The sequence below is a fragment of the Malaclemys terrapin genome, chromosome 10 (genome assembly GCF_027887155.1).
Source record: "Malaclemys terrapin pileata isolate rMalTer1 chromosome 10, rMalTer1.hap1, whole genome shotgun sequence".
NCBI classification, from domain to species: domain Eukaryota; kingdom Metazoa; phylum Chordata; order Testudines; family Emydidae; genus Malaclemys; species Malaclemys terrapin.
Genome location: NC_071514.1, coordinates 81,090,434 through 81,106,426, shown reverse-complemented (window position 1 = coordinate 81,106,426; position 15,993 = coordinate 81,090,434). Strand labels below are relative to the sequence as shown.

The following is a 15,993-nucleotide window of genomic DNA, read 5'->3' as shown; positions in this document are numbered from 1 at the left end:
GAACTCTGCCTTTTAGCACACCAGCAAGTAAGACCAAGGCTAAGAACTGGGGACTAAACACTTAAGACCCAGCTATGTCCATTTTGGTGGCATCTTGCTTGCCACCCAGGTATCCACGCTGGTACCTCGCCAAGAGATTTTAAAAGCCTGGCATTGCCATTCTGCAGCCAGGCATTCCGCCGGACTGCTCAGCAAGAAGCCAACCTCCCCCAAAGCACCTGAATGAGGCATCAAGGTTTATGTGGTCCTCAGACACCTCCAGAGAGTTTCACACCATCGTCTGCCTGCCCGGTCTAGGCACACCTACTCCTGCCTCAGCCCAGCGCAGCTGGACTGCACAACACACACCAGGGGTGGCACCCACTGGAAGACAGGTCCCAGCAACTCTTGTGTTTGGGAGCTCAACGGGCAGCAGGAGAGGGACTGGTTATTCCACTATACCCAGCAGCGGATGTACTTGGGTGGGGGGAGAGGGGTTTAGGAACTACCTGCGCTTTCCACACCTGGGTTGTGTAGAGCAATACAGGACAGGGTTAGACTTGTGAAAGCAACACACCAGCTCCCACAGCTGATCCACTCCAGTGCCTCGGTCCAGGACGCTCAGAAAGAACTCTAGGGTCTGTCTACACTGCAATTAGACATCTGCGGCTGGCCCGTGCCGACTGGCTCAGGCTCGCAGGGGCTGTTTAACAGTGGTGGTGATGTTTGGGGTCAGGCTGGAGCCCAGGCTCTGGGACCCCACAAGATGGGAGGGTCCCAGAGCTCAGATTGTAGCCCGAGCCCAAACATCTACATAGAGGTGTCTAACTGCATGTCGGGGGGTGGGGTGGGGAGAGCACAGAGTGGCTGCAGTAAGAGCATGTGGGTGGGATGCGAGGCCCCCCCGCACCCTGCCTGTTTAGCCGCGACACAGCAATGAAGCCAAAGGTGGTCATTCTTTCGGCAGCATTAGAATGCAGCAATTCTTGAGCCCTACGCACAAAGCCCCCTGGTTAGACCGGCTCAAGCAAAGTCCCATACCGCAGCTGACGGCCTATGGCGTCCATATTGGCCCTGTGAGCACACAGCAGACCCAGCCTTCTGCAGGGAGTCAGGCTGGCAGGAGCGGGTTCTTGGGGCAACAGATCAAGGTCTGCAGACAACAGCTGATGCAGTCTGGCAAGGTGGCAGTTCCACCCCACTGTCCTGGTCATGGCTAGGCGGGGCAGGGGCTGCCCACCCCCCCCCCCACCCCACCAGGGAGCATGTTTGCCTGCTGCAGACAGGCAGAATAGGGCTGCCCAAGGACAGGGGTTCATGCTCCGAGTTGGTCTGGGCAGGGTGAGTCTAGACAGCACTGTCATGCCCCAGACACCCCGCACTTTGGCACAGCCAGCAGCTGTTCTGGCAGCTTGCCAGGCACCCCAGGGCTGTTCGTCATTTGCATAAGGCAGAGCTGGTTTCCCCAGCCCTGATCTATAGAGAGGCTGCTCACGTCAAGGCCTGCAGCCTTCCCAGGGGCCCCTCTCCAGAGCAGGAGGGCCGCCAAGGTCTGCACTGGAGAGCTCTGCTTTCCACAGACAGCCATCTGCAGAGGTTGAGTTCACACACGAGTCTGACTGTAGAGGTGCACGACTGTTTGCATCCTGCACCCTCAGCCCCACTGCTTCAGAGCAGCCAGCACAAGCGCTCTACCTTTCTCCTCCGGGATCTGCACCTGCTAGAACAGTACCTTAATTTGTCTCACTGCAGCCAAGGGAGGAAGCTCCTTTAACATCCCTGGGGACGACAGGCATCTGGAACTCAACGAGCGCTCCTTAGAGGGCTCACTAGCTCAAAAGCCAGCGTGCTGGGGAACTGTACATATCCAGGTGGGATGGGGTTGGGGCAGATGCCTCCGCAGACACAGGTTTGTCATCAGTCTGCCAGGGAGGACCCACCCGGCTCGGTCTCTGCACCTTGCGAGAGGTTAATAGGGTGGAGATCAGCTCATGGGCCCACAGCGCTGCATTCTCCATCCTCAAGTGTTTATTCTTGCAACATCCAACTTGCTAGTAAAATCCACCCAGCTGGCAACTCGGGAGACCAGAGTTGGCCAGCCCCAGAGCAGGCACCAGGACTGGAAGCAATGCCAGATAGGCCATGCTGCCCTGGTATGCCTCTAGACGGACCAGCTCTCTGGACAAGTGAGTATTTCAGCCTTTAGGTCCATTCAGTCCTTACCCGCACTGCCAACAAAGTGCCAGCTGCCAGACAGTCACAGACCCGCCCGCTCACTGGGGTGAGTTTGGATAAGTCGACCCCTGCCTCAGGTAGGCTAAGACGGAGTCTCTCGGGGAGACTGTCCCATTGCTCACAATGGATCTCCCAGGAGCACTGCAAGTGGCTTAGGGATAGAGAAAGTTGCATTGAGAATGTGCTCCCCCCTCCCCCTTCTAACGAAGGCTAAGTGCACTGGCAGAGCCCCAGGACACCTGGGTTCTGCTGGTCTCCATCACATTCTTCTGGAGCCCCCCGTCACAGCTGGCTGAGTGCCACAATCCCACCAAGACGTTTCCTGGGTCTCGCCAGTACCTCAGCTCCTGGAAAGGAACAGGCTGCCCCCTCGCTACCCAGCAAGAAGCAGGACCGGGAGCCATCGCTGTGCTTTGTCTTCATGACAAGACACCAGGCTGCGAGGACAAACGTCCACCCTCCCGGCGGGCAGGGAGGAGCGTAGGGGTTAGCAAGAATTCTGCACTGCAGCCGGGGGCAGGACTGGGAATGGAACCCAGACGGCTCAGCCCCACGCGGCCAAACCTTTCTCCTCGTCTGCAAAATCGGCTTCCAGCCTCATTGCCGGGGGGCTACTGGCAGGGTTATTTCATAGTTAAGCTGGGGCCCTGTTGAACCATGGCCTGCTGCAGGAGGCAGTGGCCTCCAGGCTGTTTTCCTGGACGGATAGTTCGTGTGAAAGCACCTCCCAGGCGGTGCAGTCAGTCCTTCAGGGGAGACCTTCCACTGAGTCCTCTCCTGCGCCATTGGGGATTGGCGGGAGGAGGCAGCAGCGGGAAAGCCGCGCAGGTGAGTTAGCGCACACAAGCAAACCTGGAGAATCCATGCGACTGGGATGCCCGATTCACAAGCCCTGCTCCCCCCGTCGCTGCCGCTCTTCCTAGCAGGCAGGCATCGCGCCGAGCCTCTGTTTTTCAAGTAAATAATTCACAGATCCCAGAAAGACATCCACCCTTGATTTAAAAGTTGCCTGTGATGGAGAATCCATCCTGACCGCTGGAAAATTCATTCCAATGGTTAATTACCCGTCGTTAAAAATTTACATCTTATTTCCAGGCTGAATTTGTCTAGCTTCAACTTCCCTCCATTGGAGCACGTTATACCTTTCTCAGCTAGACTGACAAGCCTATTGGCAAATATTTTCCTCCCCTATCAAGTCACCCCTTAACCTTCTCTTTGTTAAGCTAACCAGACCGAACTCCTTGAGGCTATCACCGTAAGACATGCTTTCTAACCCATTAATCATGCCCACAGCTCTTCTCTGAACAACGCATCAGCATCAGTCTTGAATTGCAGGCACCAGAACTGGACACAGGATTCCAGCCGCAGCTGCGCCAGTGCCCAATACAGAGGTAAAATAACCTCTTCTCCGACTCGAGATTCCCGTTTACACATCCAAGAATCGCACTGGCCCCTTTTTGCCCCAGCGTCGCACTGGGAGCTCCCGTTCAGCTGATTATCCACCACGACCCCCAAATCTTTCAGTCACTGCTTCCCAGAACAGAGCCCCCCGTCCACATCCTGTAAGCACGACCTACATTCTTTGTTCCTAGATGTACACATTTAGCCCTATTTAAATGCATAGTTTGTTTGTGCCCATCTTAACAAGTCATCTGGATTGCTATCAGCAGTCTGGCCTCTTCCTTCTTTACCATTCCACCAATTTTGGTGTCATCCGAAAATCATCACTGATAAAGTTTGATGTTTTCTTTCAGATCACGGATAAGTGTTAAATAGCGTAGGGTCAAGTGCCAATGCCCGCAGGACCCCACTAGAAACAACCTCTCAATGATGAGTCCCCATTTAGAGTTAGATTTTGAGACCTATCAGCCAGCTTTTAACCCATTTAAAATGTGCCATGGTAATTTTACATCATTTTCGTTTTTAATCAAAATATCATGCAGTACCAGGTCAAATGCCTTACAGAAGTAGATTACAGTGTTACCTTTATCAACCAAACTTGTAATCGAAAAAAATAATTATAATTATAAATATATATATATATATATATATATATATATATATATATATAAAAATCTATATCTATCTATCATCAAGCTAATGTAACAATTTATTTTCTGTAAACTCATGTTAATTGTTATATTTTCCTCTAATTCTTTATTGAGTTCCATATCAGCCACTCCATTATCTTGCCCAGGTTTGATGTCAGACTGTCACACCTATAATTACCTGGATCATACCATTTACCCTTTTTAAATACTGACAACTTGAGCTTTCTTCTAGTTTTCCCCAAGTTCCAACACTTACTGAAAGTCATTAATGGTCCTGCAAGCTCCTCGGCCCGCTCTTTTAAATCTCATGGATGCAAGTTATTTAGACCTGATGATTTAAAAATATCTAATTTTCATAGCTGCTGTTTAACATCCTCAAGATGATACTAGTGGAAAGGAAAGTGTTATATTATAGGACTACATCATCTGTGTTTGGGGAAAAACAGAACAGAAATATTTATTAAAACACTTCTGCCTTTTCTACATAATTGCTAATTCTACCATTTTCATCTAGTAATTGACAAATACCATAGTTAGGATTCTTTTTTGTTCCCAATATACTTTAAAAACTCCTCCTTATTGTCCTTAACTCTGCTGGCCATAGATTACTCCTTGTGTCCCTTTGCTTCCCTTATCAATTTTCTACAATTCCTTGCTTCTGATTTATATTCATTGCTATCAACTCTCCCTTTCTTCCCCTCTAAACCAGGTCAGGTTTTTATTTATTTTATCCTTGAAGAGGAGATATACACACACACACACACACACACACACACACACACACACCCCAGTACAGTCTTCTTCCTCAATTGTGAGATTAAAGAAGCTATTGACTAAGTAGCCAGAAGAAAGACTGCTATTCCATTCACTGCAATGAGCCTGTAGAAGTCGGTCTTGGGTATTTAGACTGCGAGCTCTTTGGGGCAGGCACTCACTATGTATGTGCAGCGCCCAACACAACGAGGTCCCGTTTTCAATTGGGCCAGAGATACAAACAGATCAGTACCTACGGGAGCCATTACAAGGAGTACTATGCTAATAGAGCGAGCCTACAGTTTGCAGCAGGGACACTCCAGGGTTTATTACCAAATGTTGCCGTCTCTCTAAAGGGCTAAAGGGAACAGCAGCCCTTAACATGGTTCCCAGAGGATCACCAAGACACGAGCAATCGCTCTGTCCTGGGAGAGAGCTATCGAGTAGCCAAACTGCCAGCAGAGACTTAAAGTTTAATCCCAGAGAATTTGCTGCCCTCTCAATCTGAATTAAGGTGTCCCTTTGAAAGACCCCGTGACTGTCTGTCACTTGTTTCCAGGGGCATTTCTTGCAGGCTTTAGCTGAGAGCAGCTTGAATGTCTCTCCCTGGCAATTCCCCTCTCTCCATAGGAGCAAAGCGCCCTGTAAGGAGTCCCTTGCTTCTCCTGGTGCCTCCCTTCCTTTCTTTTTGGTTTACCGTGGCCTCCCAGAGCTGTATTCTCTGGAATCCCTCACTAGAGGGTCACCAGGCAACCAGCTGCCTGCTTGCCCGTTGCTCGGAGCAACCACCTCTTCTAACTCCAGACTCCACGCTATGCTTATTCAGCAACTCTCCAGCGCTCGTTTCCTGTCCCAGAAAAACAAAAAGAACTTCTGAAAACACAAGGAAACGGAACGTGAGCAGAAAAATCCAGCGCATCCGAAATGGGGACGCAGCGGCTGGAGGATCTGGGCTCCTTCCTCGCTCAAGGGCCAGGAGTGCCTCCTTTGCCATGAGGTTCCCCTAGAAGTTTGGGGGTGGGTACAGATTAACTCTTGACTGAACACCAGGACACAGAACCTGGGGTACAGCTGACATGGGAAAGCCGCTCCCCTTGAAGAGGGGCATGCTATGCCTAAGATATTGCAGAGGCTTAGTACAACACAGAATTTCAAGTGTAAATATCCCCAATGCTTGGAGGCAGATTCGGTCAGATCTTCACCAGAGACACTTTCCCCAGACGAGATTCGACTCAGTCTGATGTGGGTTTATACAAGGATGGAGGGGACTTGACCCTCCCGCTTTGAAGTCGACCAAAGGGAAGGGGCAGGCTGGAGTCAGAGGCCGCGTTTGGCTTCGTTCCCTGGACCATCTGCACTCGCATGCTATTGTCCTGACTTTGTAAAGCGACAGCCGCCGCGTCCGCAATGCAGCAGGAGCATGGGGAGGAAAGAGGGTGACATGATGAATTTAAGTCACTTTCATAAACTCGTTTCATTGCCCAATTAAAATCCCAAACTGCTGGCGCTCCCGAGATGGGGAATCCGATAGGCTGGGTATGTCTGCAATTAGCTTTGCTCCTTTGGGCGCACACAATGGCATTAGCGCTCATGCTCTCTAGGACCCCGAACTTTCCCATGGGTTCATTCTTCCAGCTTTCCTGCTGCAGAGACCAAGCCGCAGTCTACCTGCCGGAGCCATACTACTGCAGTCGCAGGAAGGCAGATTAAGAGAGATTAGTGGCACAGGACCAGCCTGGGCTGGCAGGTCTGGGTTCAAATCCTACCACTAGGGAGCTAGGATCAGCTATGGTCCTGGGAGACATTAGCCCACGTGATAGCAGGACCACACAACTCAGCCCCATCAGTGCTGCCTCTGCCCACTGCGGGACAGGACTGAAATACACCAGCACAGTCCTGCCTTCTACAAGGCCAGGCTGCAGCAAAACACCCGAGATCAGGAGTGGGCAAACTGCAGCCCGTGGGCTGCGTCCAGCCCATGAGATGTTTTAATCCGGCCCTTGAGCTCCTGCCAGGAACCCCACTCCCGCTCTACTCCGCTCAGCTCCCGGAACCAGCGGCATGTCCCCCTCCGGCTCCCACAAGGCTCAAAAACCGACACTAGAGAATGGCAGGAGCGCACGCTCTTGGCCGTGCCATACGTACTGGTTAGGTGCTTGTATGCAGAACCCCGGGTCACTGTGATAGTAACCTGCTGAGTCCCAAGGATTAAGAGACTCCAGCCGTGTCTACACTACAGGTGAACCAGCAGCACGGCTACTGTGCACCAGTGCCGTGGTGCAGACGCACACTACAGCGAGGGAAGGGGCTGTAGTAACTCCACCTCCCCATGCCAGAGAAGACAGAGGCTTTAATGAGGCTGGCCGCAGCTGGAAAGTCAGGGTAACTGTTTTTCAATAAGCTGCCAATACCTAGTAATTAACCACTCCGTGAGAGGAAACAGCCCTGCAATTCCCACTGCTTCACTGAAGGGCGAGGGGAAGGAAAGTAGCCCCAAGACATGGGCTAGAGGGAAGGGGGGGGCGGCGTTCAGATTCCCCCACTCAACTCAGTTGTGTGTGGGTTTCAAAGCGGATTAGCAGCCCAGAGAGCAAGGAGGAGCAACTTGGATTCTTAAAAGTAAATGTTTAGTGGCACAGAGCTCGAACACTTCCCATTCCCTTAACCTGTCACACCGAACCCTTCCGACTCATCCAAGCAGCTGTCACGGATGGAATACAGACGCCCAGAATCAGGAAGTTCCCTGGCTGGATGCCTAAGCCTGCTGCAAGGCAAAGTGCTCTAGGTAAGTTAGTGGGCTCAGCCCACATTCCTCCTCCCTGCCACCCTCTTCTCGCTCATGAACTGCTGGAGAGCCAGACCCCCCTGAGTATGCACTGCAAACGACCCCAGAATGCTAAGTGCCTGGTTCCCCAACAAGGACCTCTGCCTCCTGCCCACAGGAGAGTCCTGCACAAGGAGCTAGTCCGAGCACTGCAGGCTTAGGTTGATTTGCAATAGTATAAACATGCTCCATCTGGGATCAGCTCTACAAAGCTCCCAGCGACAAGTAGCCAGAGCCAGACCGGAACCCCGAGTACCCGGCCAGGCCAGTACAGCCCAAGTACGGTAAACATCCCATTCCTGGGGGGATTACAGCCCTGGCCCGTTGTCGCAGCGTCCTACACTCAAGCATGGACAAAATCAAGAAAGTTGATCGGTTTCGTCCCCTAGCTCCGTGGGAGTTTGATACAAGGTGCGTTGGCTCGGTGATGCAACAGAACCATGGGCAGCACAGCTGTAGGCACGTGGATTTTGGGAACAGCGACTGCGGCCTAGCCATTTCGTTCCCGTAAATACCCAGAACAGTGTCGCAAGATCCCACGCTCATTCCACCCAGGCCTGGAGATCACAGCCTTGCACTGGAATTGGAAGGAGTCCACTCCCCTGGCAGAGATGCCTCAGACTGGCAGGCGGCTGGTCACGAGAGGGCATAACACTTGTCACTGCATCGCTGCTCCTGACATCTCAGCGCGGCCTCATTCACACCTTGTGCCCACGGGGGAGGCCAGGGTCACCTTGCACTGGAAGAGCCAGAGTCAAGCAAAGCGTATAATGCCTACCTGACAGCCAGGCTCTAACCCACACCAGCCATCACTCCCAAGAGTCAGTCGTGCATTAGTGGGTGCCCCACATGGCAGACGGACTCCTAGAACAGCTACCAGCTCTGTCAGCAGCTTGGTACAATTTAGGAGGTTGCACGTAGCATCAGATTCACAGATTATAATGCCAGAAAGGATCAGCATGGTTATCTAGTCCCACCTCCAGCAGGACACAGGTCACAGAACTTCCCCAAAATAATTCCTAGAGCAGATCTCAGAAAAGACATCCTATCTTGATTTTAAAATGGTCAATGGAGAATCCACCACAACCCTTGGTGAGTTGCTCCAAAGATTAAATTACCCACTGTTAAAATTTTACACCTTATTTCCAGTCTGAATTTGTCTAGCTTCAACTTCCAACCATTGGGGTAGGTTAGATCTTTCTCTGCTAGATGGAAGAGCCCACTATTAAATATTTGTTCCCCATGTAGATATAGACTAACCAATTCACCCTTTAACCTTCTCTTTGTTAAGCTAAATAGATTGAACTCCTTGAGTCTGTCACTATAAGGCAGGTTTTTCTAGTCCTTGAATCATTTTTCATGGCTCTTCTCTGAATCCGCTCCAATTTATCAACATCAGTCATTGTGGACCCTAGATCTGGACACAGTCTTCCCGCAGGGGTCGCACCAGTGCCAAAAAGAGATAAAATAACCGCTCTAGCCCTACTCACAATTCCTCAGTTTATGGATCCAAGGACTGCATTAGCCCTTTCTGCCAGCGTCACAGAGTTCATGTTCATTTGATTATCCACCATGACCCCAAGTCTTTTGCAAAGTCACTGCTTCCCAGAAGAGAGTCCCCCCCCCACCATCCTGTAAGCACGGCCTGCCTTCTTTGTCCTTTGATGTACAACTTTGGCCATATTAAAATACGTATTGTTTGCTTGCACTCAGCTTACCAAGCCATCCAGATCGCTCTGTTTCAGTTTCTTGTCCTCATCATTTATCACTCCCCCAATTTTGGGGTCATTTGGGAACTTTGGTGATGATTTATGTTGCTTTCTTCCAGGTCATTGATAAAGGTGTTAAACAGTAGGATCCAGCAAGCACCAACGCCTGCAGGACCCGACTAGAAACACAACCACCTGATTACTCCCCATTTACAGTGACATTGACACCTAGCCGTTAGCTAGTTTTAAATCCAGTTAACGTGTGCCATGTTAATTTTATATCATTCTTTCATCAAAATGTCATGTGACGCCAAGTCAAATGCCTTACAGAAGTCTAAGTATATTACAGCAACACTACTGCCTTTATCAACCAAACGTGATTCCTTTTTCACAAGCTTGGTTGACGGGAGCTATTCCCCATCAATCCACATTGATTGGAATTCGTTACCTGCCTTAAATTAATAGAGTCCCATATCAGCCATTCCATTATCTTGCCCAGGATCTATGTCAAACTGTCAGGCCTAGAATTATCCGGATCATCCTGTTTACACTTTTTAAATATTGGCACAAAATTAGCTTTCTTCCAGTCTCCTGGAACTTCCCGTTTTCCAAAAACTTATTAAACAAAACCCAAAATTCACAGTCCAATGACTCCTCAGCCAGCTCTTTTAAAACTCTTGGATGAAAGTTATCTGGACCTGGTGATTTAAATAGGTCTAACTTTAGTAGCTGCTGTTTAACATCCTCCGGAGGTACTAGCAGCACCAAAAGGAAAGAGTGTTATATGGTATGACTACGTTGTCCCCCAACCCCACCCTAGTACAGAATAGAAATATTTATTCAACACTTCTGCCTTTTCCTACAATATTGATGATTCTACCATTTCCATCTAGTAATTGACCAATACCTTTGTTAGGATTCTTTTTGTTGCTAGTATACTTTAAAAACTCCTCCTTATTGTCCTTCTCTCTGCTGGCCATAGATGTCTTCGTGTGTCCCTTTGCTTTCCTTATCAATTTTCTACAATTTCTAGCTTCTGATTTCTAGTCGTTACTATCAGCTTCCCCTTTCAGCTATGATCTGTGATCAATTCCACTTATCTGTCAAGACAAGGTCTAATATACAACTCTCCTGTGCTGGATACAACATTGTAATTTAGGAAATTGTCATTTCTAATATTTAGAAATATTAAGTAACCCTCACCTTCACACTAAGCTTTACGGTCAGGAAGGTGTGGAAAAGCCAGACCTGAAAAGCAGGCTGCAGAGTTGCAAAAACAAACAGCTCTTCTCAAAGGGAACCAACCAGCCACTAGCCTGAATAGATGCAGCTCTTTGCAGCATTTTGCAAGCATCTCCGCAAGGAGGAGAGACCAGGCCCCATGAAAAGCCAGGCTGTGGGCTCCAAGAACAGCAGGCACCACAATTAAACTTCTCTTTCCTCCTCTCAGTCTCTCCCCTCCATCAGGAAGGCAGCAATAAATTAGCACAACCCCTGCAATGCCATCTACATAAATCACCAGCAGTCACCCATTGGTGCCACAACACAGGGCCAGACTTAGCCCCGGTGGATGGGTTTCTGGACTGGCTGCAATTGACACAGGCCGCAAGCAGAAGGGTGTTTGAGATGCCGTTAGGAAAAGGCTTACGTTGCTCGTTTTACGGTGTCTGAGCCAGGCAAATTCACAAGAGACCTGCCAAGGCTTTAAAAGTCTTGTTCTTTGAGGAACATTTTAAACGCAAGGCTACCTGGCAACTGGATTTGCCACGCGGGTGCATGCTCTCCAGGATGGTGAGTATGGAGAGGTTTTAACCAGCTAGTGCAGAAACCCAAAGATAAAAGCCAAAACACCCAGGCTTCATTAGGGATTTTGCAGCCCAAGTGTAGGCTCGTCAGAGGGAGCTGCAAATAAATCTAAGCCCTGGACCGTTTCTATTTAAATTCCAATGAGAGTTCTGGACACAAGTATTCCCTCCACCCAATCTGCTACTGCACGTAGGATGACCAGACAGCAAATGTGAAAAATCGGGATGGGGGGTGTGTGTGTGGGGGGGGGGGAAATTGTCCCTATAAAATCAAGACATCTGATCACCCTAACTGCACGAGGCGGGTGCAAGAGAACTCAAAAGTGAAACCCACAGGTCTGTTGTTGGCATTCAAGCCAAGCAAGGTGTCAAAAGACATTCTGCGTAAGTCACTCTCTTTCAGTGCCGCTTTAAAAGGTGTTTTAGTACCAGATAAGGCAGCATGGGAAAGACCAGCTCAGTTTGAGAGTTCTCTAAAAGCATTTCCTCACTCCTTTTTTATCTGACCTCATTTCCGAGGCTCACTTCACAGCATCCAAATGCCTAACCACACAGGAAAATACAATTGGCAAACAATTTAGAGGAGTCTAATACAAGCAGTGGATTTTATTTATTTTTTTTAAAAGACCCAACAGTTTGCATAATCTACTATCTGGCATTTTATCACCTATCAAGAAATCCTCTGCTGTGATAAACTCAGAGTCAGCGAGTGGTGAATTTGCTATACTGCAAGTGTGTCAAACGCTTCAGCGTTCTGCATTTGACATCATCTGTATCTTTTACGGAGAGAAGCCTGTAAAGCTGGTAATTTATCCAGGCTTAGGAAATGTACTTGTGTTATGTGCTAATACGATATACACCATCTCACCGTAAGTGTCTCCAACAGGACGGTGCCGGACGCAAGGTGACTGTCCCTCTGCTCAAACTCGTTATCGTCAGCCTCATTCTAAAAATCTGCCTATGCACTCGTTAAGATCCTGACGACTCCTACATGAATCTTGGCTGGAGCAGCCAGCAGTGCACCAGCGTTAACCAAAAGCTACGTTTCAGTTGGAAGCTTACAACAAATTCCCCCCAGTAAAGACAGTGCGTGTTAGCAGGAGACATGATCTCTTCAAGGGAGACTGCTCACTCCACAAAGGGGATGCTTGCAGTGGATGATTCCAGACTACCACAGTTGGAAGTCCTACAGACGCCACAACAGCAATTAGAGGTTGCCGATGGGAGGAGTTTAATGAGTCCCACGCTGGCAGTTAGCCTATCTGCATTCAGGATCACCAAAGAGCCTTCTGTAGCAGGAATTGGTGAGCTCCCTGCACAGACGGGAAACTGCTAATGCCCTAGTTGAGAAGGGGACATTACAGGGAAAAGGGCTGCTAGGGTTCCAGGACCAGAACTGAAGCCATGTGAGACAGGCAGGAATAAAAATCCAGAAGGAATTTGATCCTCAAAAGGCAGCAATCCCATGGCAGCATCTCAAGGAGCATTTGCGGTCTGCTCCCGCTCGACAGCATAATGTCCAGCCACCAGGAGGAAGTTGGGGAACCTTTGTCACCTACTTTGCAATTCAACCAGGGACAACCTAGTGCTGCAAGGAATTCGTTCAACAGCACAGGAGAGCGTGCCCTCCAGCCACAGAGCTGGTACAGAAGCAGTGCACGCCCCCCACAGGAGTAACACCACACTAGCTTTAACAGGAACCCCAATGGCAAGAGAGATGCATACTTGTGCCGGAGTGCAGGCGAAGCGCTCATTAGAAGTGACACTATCAGGGAGATTTCCTTATGCTCTCATTATAAACAAGGTGGACTGCTTTGCTTTTCAGACCCCACGCTGGTTACTATTTGCACTTCCCTCAGGGTGGGCAACGGCAGAAAGCCATTAACTGTTGCTTCCAGATTCTCCTGCACACCCCTGCTTTGTTTAGAACTTTGGTTCCATCGTTCTAGTGTTTTAAGTCTTAGGTTTGTTTAGTAAAGTTTGGTCAAAATTACCTTTACGTAATCAAGGTCCCTCAGACACACAGAACAATGGAGCAGGGACTACAATGAGCAAGAGTTATTCGAGGCCAGTTAAGAGCAAATCTGGTATCTAATAGCGTCTCCACTGGAGATGCAAAGACTGCAGTTTCTTTCTGCAGACATCTAGAGCAGCGATCCAACGGTTAGGTGTCACTTGACCATCTGTACAGCTCTATTCTACAGGACCATGGACGCTGGCAACAACGGTACTGGAGCAGGAGGGTTGCAGACGCCCTCCAAAGCCGGGCCGAGCAGATCAGAGAGAGGACTGTTGCATAATGAAAGCTTTCCATTGGCTACTGCAGCACGACAACCACACACACACCCCCCCCAGACTTAACACCTTAAAACCAAAATACATTGAGACTCATTTACTTTAAACACTTCACTCAGCTTAAGTGGGTAAAACAGATGGGTCACTTTCACTTTTACGACTACGCAGTTCCAGCTGCTCATCTAACAGCCCAGGACACAAAGAAACACAAAACCCTTTTCATGGTAATTGTGTCTGGGGAAAGTTTCCACGTTCAGTGTTCTCTTTTGTCAAGCCCGGGCACACACGCATCCTGCCAGTACTTTAATGTCTGGGGGAGAGTGAAGAGTTAATAGCAATGCCTAAAAGCACTCTAGCTAAGCAGTAATATAGGGAATGTAAAGTTTTTAATAGTCCTGGGGTAGATCCCTTGAATTCACCACACACAAGTGCCCCACAGATCCATGTACCCGAAGAGGAGAGCTCTGAGCTCTCCTCCCTTCCCCCCAGTGTCAACATTATCCACAGCGGTGCTCGTTTGCATCACGCTGTGGTTTGCGCAGCTACTGTTCTACATTTCACAGCAACGCTGGAGCCAGTTGTAGGAGTTTAAAGCCTGAGCTCAAAACAGTGTCAGAGCCGCCTGCCACGCTGCTAATGCTCCAGGGCTGCGTGAAGTGCTGAAACCACACCCCCAGAGCGGCCTTTTTTACTGCCGGTGTTTGCACTAGCTTTCCCCCCCTGGCATTCCCCCACCATTTCATTATTCCTTGTACAGCTTCACCGGCAGCAGTTCAAGAGCGAGCCTCCCTATGCCCTGGGTAAGCTGAGCCACAGTGGGTAAGACCACCAGCGCCCTTTCCACCCCAGCACTGCCAGTGGAGAAGTTAAGTTACATGCTATCGGAGGGGAAACCTGCCCTCAAATACAGGGGGTTCCGACGGATAACCAGGCTGCCTAGGGACCACCTCGGGTCAGAATTATTCAGAAAGTGACCAGTATTCTTGCAGGACCAAGTCATTGACATCTGCTTTCAACAATAAGCCTTATCCGCTGAAGGTGAATTAGCAGTAAGTTGCCAGCCAATGAGCTGAGTCTCCCAGACACCAGTCCAGGTGTGATCTCTTGTAACAGGGTGCAATAGGTGCACGACACCCAGAAGAGGTCATTCCTCCTCCCTCCCCCACCAGTCAGGGTTTTAAGGGGTTAACACCAGACGTGTGACAGGGGCCAGCGGTCACCATTCCACTAGTTACTGCTAGTGAATCATTTGGAGCACCTGACGTAGGTTTAGCCTCATCTACAGGACAGCCGTGGTGTGTCACCAGATAGGGAGGCAGCAAGACAGGAGGGCATCCAACAAAGGTCTGTTTCTGTCCTCACAAGCAGGCTTGCACGGGTCACTAACAGGTACCGCTAACCAAGGTAACTAGAGGCAACTGAAGTCTAGTCTCCCTGTGCCAATGGACACAGCTGCATTGTTCTCTTGGCTACACAAGGCTAAGAAGGCTTCCAGTAGCTCCCTCTACCCCACTGCAGTCCCAGAAGGAGAGCAGTCCTCTGTGAACAGCCCCTGGAGAAGGGAAAGGCCGTTGTGAACTGGAATGACAGGCTTCCTTAATAGCACACGGCAGCTCTACACAAAGCCCAGGTATGTATCCAGATTCATTGGAATTTAGCAGCTTCCTGACAATACCTCAAGCCACTGGGGGTAGAAACCAGCCTTGCCCAAGCCCCAATAGGAAGAGACTGATTTAAGCTATTTCTGCCTCCACGTCAGGCTAGGAGAGTCACCCATAGCCCCCACATCGAGGGGTGCTGAAGTCACTGCTGCACGGCCTTGGCCCCAGTGCCTTCAATCGTTGGATGGCCAGCGATGAAGGGTTGATCCAGCCACCCATTCCCCAACCTCAACGAAGTCTCCCCCGGGCACCTCTCTCTGCAGAAAGAGCTTAACAGTCATCCAGGGATCACAGGCCAAAGGTTGCCGACCCCAATGTAGAACAAGCCCCCCCCACCCTTGGAGGAGTCTGCTGGGAGGGGGCTGCAGCTTTCTAAAGCGGAGTTGCTGTGGGAGGAGGGGAAGCTGGAACCCAGTTCTCCAATGGAGCCAGTCCGAGTGAAAACCAGGCCCCTGCATTTCAGCATACACAGCTTGTTTCTTTGGCCAACTCAGGAGGAACGGATTGTTTTGGAACAAAATCGGACAATTAAACAGCAATAAGTCACCAGGACCAGATGGGATTCACCCGAGAATTCTGAAGGAACTCAAATATGAAATTGAAGAACTGTGGTATGTAACCTATTGCTTAAATCAGCCTCTGTACCAGATAACTGGAGGACAAACGAAATGCCGATTAAAA

General features: G+C 49.7%; 1 protein-coding gene across 1 annotated transcript in view; it reads right to left on the bottom strand.

Moving 5' to 3' along the window:
• Positions 1-15,993, bottom strand: part of LLGL1 (LLGL scribble cell polarity complex component 1) — a 63,900-nt gene that overhangs the window by 29,074 nt on the left and 18,833 nt on the right. The gene's annotated exons all lie outside the window — the stretch shown is intronic.